The 8,247-nt window shown below is 38.6% G+C and overlaps 1 long non-coding RNA gene across 2 annotated transcripts; it reads right to left on the bottom strand.

Moving 5' to 3' along the window:
• Positions 1-5,833: 5,833 nt before the first annotated feature.
• LOC306847280 lies at positions 5,834-7,828 on the bottom strand. Of its 2 annotated transcripts, XR_013782141.1 has the most exons (5): positions 7,807-7,828; positions 7,558-7,623; positions 7,375-7,457; positions 6,962-7,016; positions 5,834-6,860 (listed from the first exon to the last, which is right to left on the bottom strand). It is a non-coding gene; the product is annotated as an uncharacterized lncRNA (long non-coding RNA). The 2 variants fall into 2 exon arrangements; XR_013782142.1 differs by lacking the exon at positions 7,807-7,828 and having other exon boundaries at positions 6,729-6,860; positions 6,962-7,011; positions 7,558-7,626.
• Between the last annotated feature and the right edge of the window lie 419 nt (positions 7,829-8,247).

Genomic DNA, 8,247 nt, shown 5'->3' with positions numbered 1-8,247 from the left:
AAAGAGATAAAGTGGCATAAGGCACATGGCAGAATAGATAGAGTGCAAACCAGTTAAATAAAACAAAACTGTGCAGATATATGTGTAGTGCAAGAAGAGGTTAACCAACTCGTTATTATCTTTTTTTACCACATGGTGTTATGGAAAAGAACCATGTGACAGAAATTAAAAGCAATAATTTGAGACCAGAAAAGCATCACATAACTGTAAGAGTAAATAATAATACTAATAATTATAATAATAATAATAATGACTATGCACCCGTTTGTAAGGAAGGTTGTAAATTAACTAATTTCTCTGTCCAAAACTGTCACGTCACGTGACAAAAGAACGATCGACTCAAACCCGAGACTCGATATAGACGAACTAATCAATTCTCTTTCCGGCTCACGCTGCATTGGTTAAGCGTATGGGGCTGTCACGTGATGAACGAACGACTCAAAACCGAGAATGCTGTGCAATGCGCATGCGCGACTGAACGAATCACTCCCCGAGACGACTCGTTCTTCCCGAGTCACATGAAAGATTCGTTCAAAATGAACGAATCGTTCAAGAACGACCCATCACTACTGCGCTGACCAGCTAGCACCGGTGTTCACTGAGATCTTCAACCTCTCCCTGGAACAGTCCACAGTCCCCTCATGCTTTAAGCAGTCCACCATTGTTCCTGTCCCCAAGAAACCCCAGCCCACCTGCCTAAATGACTATCGCCCTGTAGCCCTCACATCAGTGGTGATGAAGTGCTTTGAGAGACTGGTCAGAGACTTCATCATTGCATCACTACCAGACACACTGGATCCACTACAGTTTGCATACAGGCATAACCGCTCCACGGAGGATGCCATCTCACACCTCCTCCACACCACAACAAGTCACCTGGACTGCAGAAAAGGGAATTATGTAAAAATGCTGTTTGTGGACTACAGTTCAGCGTTTAACACCATAATTCCCTCCACACTCACCTCCAAGTTGGAGGTCCTTGGTCTCAGCACATACTTGTGCCAATGGATCTCCAGCTTCCTGAAGGACAGACAGCAAGCCATACGGATGGGTAAACACACCTCATCCTCCATCACCCTAAGTACTGGAGCCCCTCAAGGTTGTGTTCTGAGCCCCCTGCTGTACTCACTGTACACTTATGACTGTGTGGCCACTTCCAACTCCACCACCATCATCAAGTTTGCTGATGACACTGTTGTGTTGGGCCTGATCTCAGACAACGACGAGACAGCCTACATACAGGAGATTAAGAACCTGGAGAATTGGTGCCAGGTGAATAGTCTACACCTGAACATCAGCAAAACTAAGGAGCTGATAGTGGACTTCAGTACGAAGCAGGAGCGGTCATACCAGCCGATCACGATCAACGGGACTCCAGTGGAGAGAGTGGACAGCTTCAGATACCTGGGTGTTCACATCACGCAGGACTTGACTTGGTCCTGTCATACCAGCACCCTGGTGAAGAAGGCCAGGCAGCGTCTGTACCATCTGAGACGCTTAAGGGACTTTAGACTTCCCTCTCGGGTGCTTAAGACTTTTTACACCTGCACCATCGAGAGCGTCCTGACGGGCAGCATCACTTCCTGGTTCGGGAACTGCACTAAGCAGGACAGACGAGCCCTCCAGAGGGTGGTGCGTTCAGCGGAACGTACCATTCACACCGAGCTCCCTGACCTGCAGGAGATCTACAGCAAGCGGTGCCTGACCAGGGCCAGGAAGATAGTGAAGGACCTCAGCCATCCCAACAATGGACTCTTTTCTCTGCTGCGTTCAGGGAGACGCTTCCGCTCCATGAAGGCGAACACAGAGAGAATGAGGAGGAGCTTCTTCCCGCAGGCCATTCGGAGTCTTAACCTCTCTCCACTCTAATCACATCACCCCACACTTCCACTTTGCACATTTTCAAATACAATCTGCACTAATTTGTAGAAGGTTACGTAAGGATAAATGAGTGGGATTTACATACCATTTGTCTTTTGTCTTTAGTATTCCTTTTACTCACTTATACACTTTACTGCACTGCACAGCACACGGACACTTTATCACTGACATACACTTTACTTTTTATAGAATCTATATAGAATCATATTCTATTTTTATTCTTCATATCTATTTTTTATTTTATTTTATTGCTAGTTTATTTCTGTATATATGTTTACTGTACTTTTTCTATTTGTATTTTTGTAAACTTGAGGTTTTTCTTAATTTTGTTGGACAGTCGTACAATACATTTCACTACATGTCGTACTATGTATGTATATGTATGTGACAAATAAAATTAGAATTTTGAATTTTTGAAGAGGTAAAGCGTGTACCACAGTGTTTTTGACGCGAGAGACCAGAGTTCACGTCCGCCTTTGGCTGAAATCGTTCCTCCCCCTTTTCATATCTCTTATCACAAAGAGATTGAGACCATGTTTTACTTAAGTCCAGATGATATAAAAAGTGACATGAAATGATTTTTTGCTGATCATTTTCCACACTTGCCTGTATTAATAAATTTTGTAATACAAAACCTGACACCACCCACTAGAGAAGGAGCTCGCTAAAAGAATTTAAAATACCATTTTCATGGTAACACAAGGTCCGATTTCAAAATACTTTTCAGAGGCTGAATCTTGAGTTCGTAAGCTTTCGAATGATATATAGTTTGTCAACATTAGATCAGGTTAAGTATAGGATATAATTGTTTTAAACATGCAGTGGCAAGTAGGCCAGTGACAGTTAACAGGTTTATGACTTGGTCCTTTTTTATACCCAAAGAAGGCAACATGTACTGGGAGATACAACTCATAAAATCCAAAATATATAAGATATTTCAAAAATTATTTTGGATATATTTTACTTAAGTCCAGATGATATAAAAAAATGACATGACATTTTTTTTTGCTTATAATTTTCCACTCTTGCCTATTTAAGGGTTAATAATTAAAACATTTTTTAGTCAAATAATTTCAATAATCAACATTATGGCACTATTTTATACATATTACATTATCTAATTGTGTCATTGATCAAATTTATTGAATACACTGAACAAAATAATAAACGCAACACTTTTGTTTTTGCCCCCATTTTTCATGAGCTGAACTCAAAGATCTAAGATTTTTTCAATGTACACAAAAGGCCTATTTCTCTCAAATATTGTTCACAAATCTGTCTAAATCTGTGTTAGATTTAGACAGATAACCAAAGAATTTCTGCACAAACTGTCAGAAACCATCTCAGGGAAGCTCATCTGCATGCTCGTCTTCCTCATCGGGGTCTTGACCTGACTGCAGTTCGTTGTCGTAACCGACTTGAGTGGGCAAATGCTCACATTTGATGGCGTCTGGCACTTTGGAGAGGTGTTCTCTTCAAGGATGAATCCTGGTTTTCACTGTACAGGGCAGATGGCAGACAGCGTTGTGTGGCGTCGTGTGGGTGAGCAATTTGCTGATGTCAACGTTGTGGATCGGGTGGCCCATGGTGGCGGTGGGGTTATGGTATGGGCGAACACAGGTGCATTTTTTTGATGGTATTTTGAATACAGAGATACCGTGACGAGATCCTGAGGCCCATTGTTGTGCCATTCATCCATGACCATCACCTCATGTTGCAGCATGATAATGCACAGCCCCATGTTGCAAGGATCTGTACACAATTCCTGGAAGCTGAAAACATCCCAGTTAATGGCACTGGAATTTTAAGGGAAGTCGTGGCCTAATGGTTAGAGAGTCGGACTCGTAATCCAAAGGTTGCGGGTTCGAGTCTCGGGCCGGCAGGGATTGTAGGTGGGGGGAGTGAATGTCCAGCGCTCTCTCCACCCTCAATACCATGACTGAGGTGCCCTTGAGCAAGGCACCGAACCCCCAACTGCTCCCCGGGCGCCGCAGCATAAATGGCTGCCCACTGCTCCGGGTGTGTGTTCACTGCTGTGTGTGTGCACGTTGGATGGGTTAAATGCAGAGCACGAATTCCGAGTATGGGTCACCATACTTGGCAGTATGTCACTTCACTTTACTGTAGCTGACACATACGGTCAGAACGCTAGATCTAATGACCTGTAACCAAACAAACTAATGAAAATGAACTTTTTAAGGTTTACCCTTCCAGTCAAACTGTACTTCACAAACATTAAAGGGATAGTTCTCCCAAAAATGAAAATTCTGTCATTAATTACTCACCCTCATGTCGGTCCAAACCCATAAGACCTTTGTTCATCTTCAAAACACAAATTGAGATATTTTTGATGAAATCCGAGAAGTTTCTGACTCCTCTATAAGCAGCAACGCAACTTACTCATTTAAGTTCCAGAACAGCAAGTGACTATTCCAAATGATATCTTGATTTAATTATTCCCTGTGCTTGCGTCCTGTGTTTCTTCCAGAGTATTCCTCCTCGTCTTCGTCCTCCTTCGTCTCCTAGATCTCTGTCTCCCGGAACTCGGCACTGGAGTGCTCACCTCAACCTGTAAGACAGATCTTAACTTCACCAACCTTATCCAGCAACCGAAGTATCCTTGTCCATATTACTCACCTGCTCCATCCCGCTCATCTGCTGTGTGTAAATAAATCTGATAACTAACATCTGGTTTGGGTCTGGGCATCCTTCCGTAACGCAGTGTTACTGTACAGCATTTTATTAGTATTGCACTTCGGTAGTATTGAATTGTACTTCAGTTGTATTATATATCGCAGTACTACAGCAGTTTTATTGCAGTATAACTGTTGTACAACTTCAGCTGTATTGCAGTAATACTACAGCTCTACTGCAGTTGTATTTCAATGGTACTTCAGTTTTATTGCAGTAAAACGGCAATAATTTTTTCTACATGTAACAAACTGCAGTAATATTTTGTAAGGGCTCAGATATAAAATATACTTTTTTATTTTATTTTTATGGTGCAAAGTACATCCTTTTGTAGTACAAAGCATATGTGAATCTATGGCTACAGAATCATAACTACTATAAAATCATACTAGGCTATATGACTACAAAATCATAGTTATTTTTTTCCCAAACTGTAATTCCAGGCTACAATGTTTGAAATTGATGGGCAATTCATTGTATTTAATTTTCTTACAGTGCGACGATGTTTTCATGCTCTATATAAAACAAAAGTAATGAGAGTACATTGTAACATGATGAATGCTACGAGTCTAAGTATGTTTAGAACATGTTTATGATTAATAGCCTACTCTGTTCAAAAATAGATGTTAATAACGTGCTAAACCATAATTAGTTTCTCAGATATAAAATTTCTTGTTTATGATAGTACAAAGCATGCATGAGTCATGATAAAACATACACAGTAAATTTTGCAGTGTTAAATGAACTCTATTAGAGTTCAATTTAACACTCGGCCCGAGTGTATTTGGTCCCACTCAGAATTGGTGATAAATTGACTCTCGCCATAGTGTTACATTTTCAGAGTTAAATCAACTCTATTTTGAGTAAAAAATTAACACTGCTCAACACTGAATAGTGTTACCAGAGTTTAACACTAGGGAAAATTAACTCTGTTCTGTGTTACCAAAGTTTAACACTAGGGAAAATTAACTCTGTTGTGTGTTACCAGAGTTTAACACTATGGGAAATTAACTCTGTTCTGTGTTACCAAAGTTTAACACTAGGGAAAATTAACTCTGTTGTGTGTTACCAGAGTTTAACACTATGGGAAATTAACTCTGTTCTGTGTTACCACAATTTAACTCTGCAGGAAAATGTACTCTAATTAGTGTTAATATTTCACTTATGTAGAATTCATTTACATTTATAATAGTGAAAAATTCTCTAATTTTAAATCCCATCTGGTGTTTTACAAACACAACAAAAAACAAGATCAACGACGTCAGATTTAAAACATTTATTACAATGCTGTCATGCTCAAGAAACACAATTACACTCACAAAAATACATCACATCTGCATTAAATGACAATACATCACTATATTCAGTACAGAAGCTGTTGAACCACCTAGCTAAGCAGCCTTGCTCTAACCTCAGCAATACAAGGACCTTCACTTTGCCAACATCTGTTGAACACAGTGGTCTGAATGAAAGTGTACATCTTGTGCAGAATAGTGTTATAAGTGGTGCCAAAAACAAAGTGTGCCTTAATGAGAATTCAAATTTTTGGTGAACAAACTCATGTCATACCAAACCTATACGACTTTTGTTCATTTTCTGAACACAAATGAAGATATTTGTAATGAAATCTGGCAGACTTCTATCCTACATCTTTCAAGGCCCAGAAAGGCGTTAAAGACATCATTAAATTAATCAGTGAGACTATGGTGATTTAACTTTTATTAATGTTTTATTAAGCAACATGAGTGCTTTCTTTGCACGAAGGAAAAAAAATATATACAAATTTACCACTTTATGAAAATATTAATCCCTGACAAGCGTACACAAGAGCACGACAGATGAGTGTTTTGTTTGAAATTAAAGCAGACATTTTGTGAATGCATGCATAAAATTAAGGTTAAACCAGTGGAGTCACATTGATTACTTTAATGATGTCATTACTACCTTTCTGGGCCTTGAATGTGCTAGTTGCGTGGACTCTCAATGTAAGGACAGAAATCTCTCAGATTTCATTAAAATATCTTCATTGGTGTTTTGAAGATGAAAGAAAGTCTTACAGGTTTGGAACGACATGGGGGTGAGTAAATGATGACAGTTTTCATTTTTGAGTAAATTAACCCCATTAAACAGTTTGTCAAAGGCATCAAGAGAAGAGATTGACTTGCATGGAATGGCCTGCTGATCAAAACTGAAGTACTGGTGAATTGAATAATTCTTTCCTAAGCCAGGAGACAGGGCTGAGCACTTCCAGCGATGTCTTGAATATGCTCCTCAATGCTTGTTCCACTCTTGAAAAATTGCAAATTGCAGAGGACTATCACTGATGTGTTAAATTAAAAAAAAAAAAAAATACAAAAAATAATAACAAAAACAATAATTAAAAACAAACCTTTTAGAAGATATCCTTACTTGAGACGTAGACACCTTTCCTTGTCTCTTCTGGCCTTGACAAGACACAAACAAAGCATTTTAAGATCATCAACAATGCTTAAAGAATACTATACGAAGTCAATCCTTAGTCACAGTTAAAGCAACTCAATGGCTACAAAACTGCTGTGAAAAGTGGCACAATGAGAATTCTCTTTTCATTTTGTATCTTCAAATGATATTCCTCGTTCTTTAGAAATGCCTCTCTGTATAGTTATGATTCCGGTGCTTCTTAGACAAAAATACAGAAAAAGGAGGAGAAAGTGTTTTAAAATCCAAGAGAAAAATACACCACCTGTATTATGGGCATGTGATCAAAACATTTAATAGTTGTCAACAATGTATTAAAACTAAGACAAAAACAGTGATACTTACGTAGCCATTTTTGAAGAAGGTACAGGAACAAAGGCACAATTCCTCTGGCACAGTTTTCATTCACCTTCCTTGGTGGTGATGCACTGCAAAAATTATTATTATTATTAAATATAAAAATTATATATATATATATATATATATATCATATCGTTATCATATATGCACAGTTATATGAAATATTACCTATTATTTTCTTTAATGTCAGCTGTCAGAACACTTTCTTTTTTCATCGAGAATCGATCAGGCCAGCTTATTAAAAAAAAAAGCAAAGCAAAAACATAAATATGGTATATAAACAAAGAAAGTACTACTTCAAATAATACTTAATTTTAAATACTTTTACCTTATAGAGATCAAATTAATGTTGTGTTTTTAAGTAGATTTATGAGTTTAACAGTCCCCCAAATGCATAAGTAATAACTTCTTGCCCACCTTTCAGCTCCATCATCTAATCTCAATCCTTTACTGGAAGACCTTTCTTCAATAATGAGTGTGTCCTGGAGTCAAAGGATGAAGACAGGGACTGAGTTGACTGTACAGGAGAAGCTTGTTACTTAAAAACAGGAGAAAGATAACACATTAGTTCTGCAATATGTGCTATGTCATGCCAATAACAGTCACTCTTTATAAACAAGCAACATTTTAAAATGCGTTAACGTTACTTGTACCAGTACTTACATGATCAGGCCAACTAACTGTGCATGTCTAATAACAAAATATAATAAATAACGAAAAACAAAGACGCGTCTGTTTTTAAATGAGACGTTCCGCCTGCCCCATAATTGACTTCTTCGTCGCGAGCATTGAGCGGATTTACCGCTAACTTACTCCCACAGCGCCATCAACGCGGCTTCAGTAAAGATGCAATGGCGG

Source organism: Barbus barbus (assembly GCF_936440315.1).
Source record: "Barbus barbus genome assembly, chromosome: 3".
NCBI classification, from domain to species: Eukaryota; Metazoa; Chordata; class Actinopteri; order Cypriniformes; family Cyprinidae; genus Barbus; species Barbus barbus.
The sequence above is the reverse complement of the archived record's forward strand: the minus strand, read 5'-3'. Positions and strand labels throughout refer to the sequence as shown.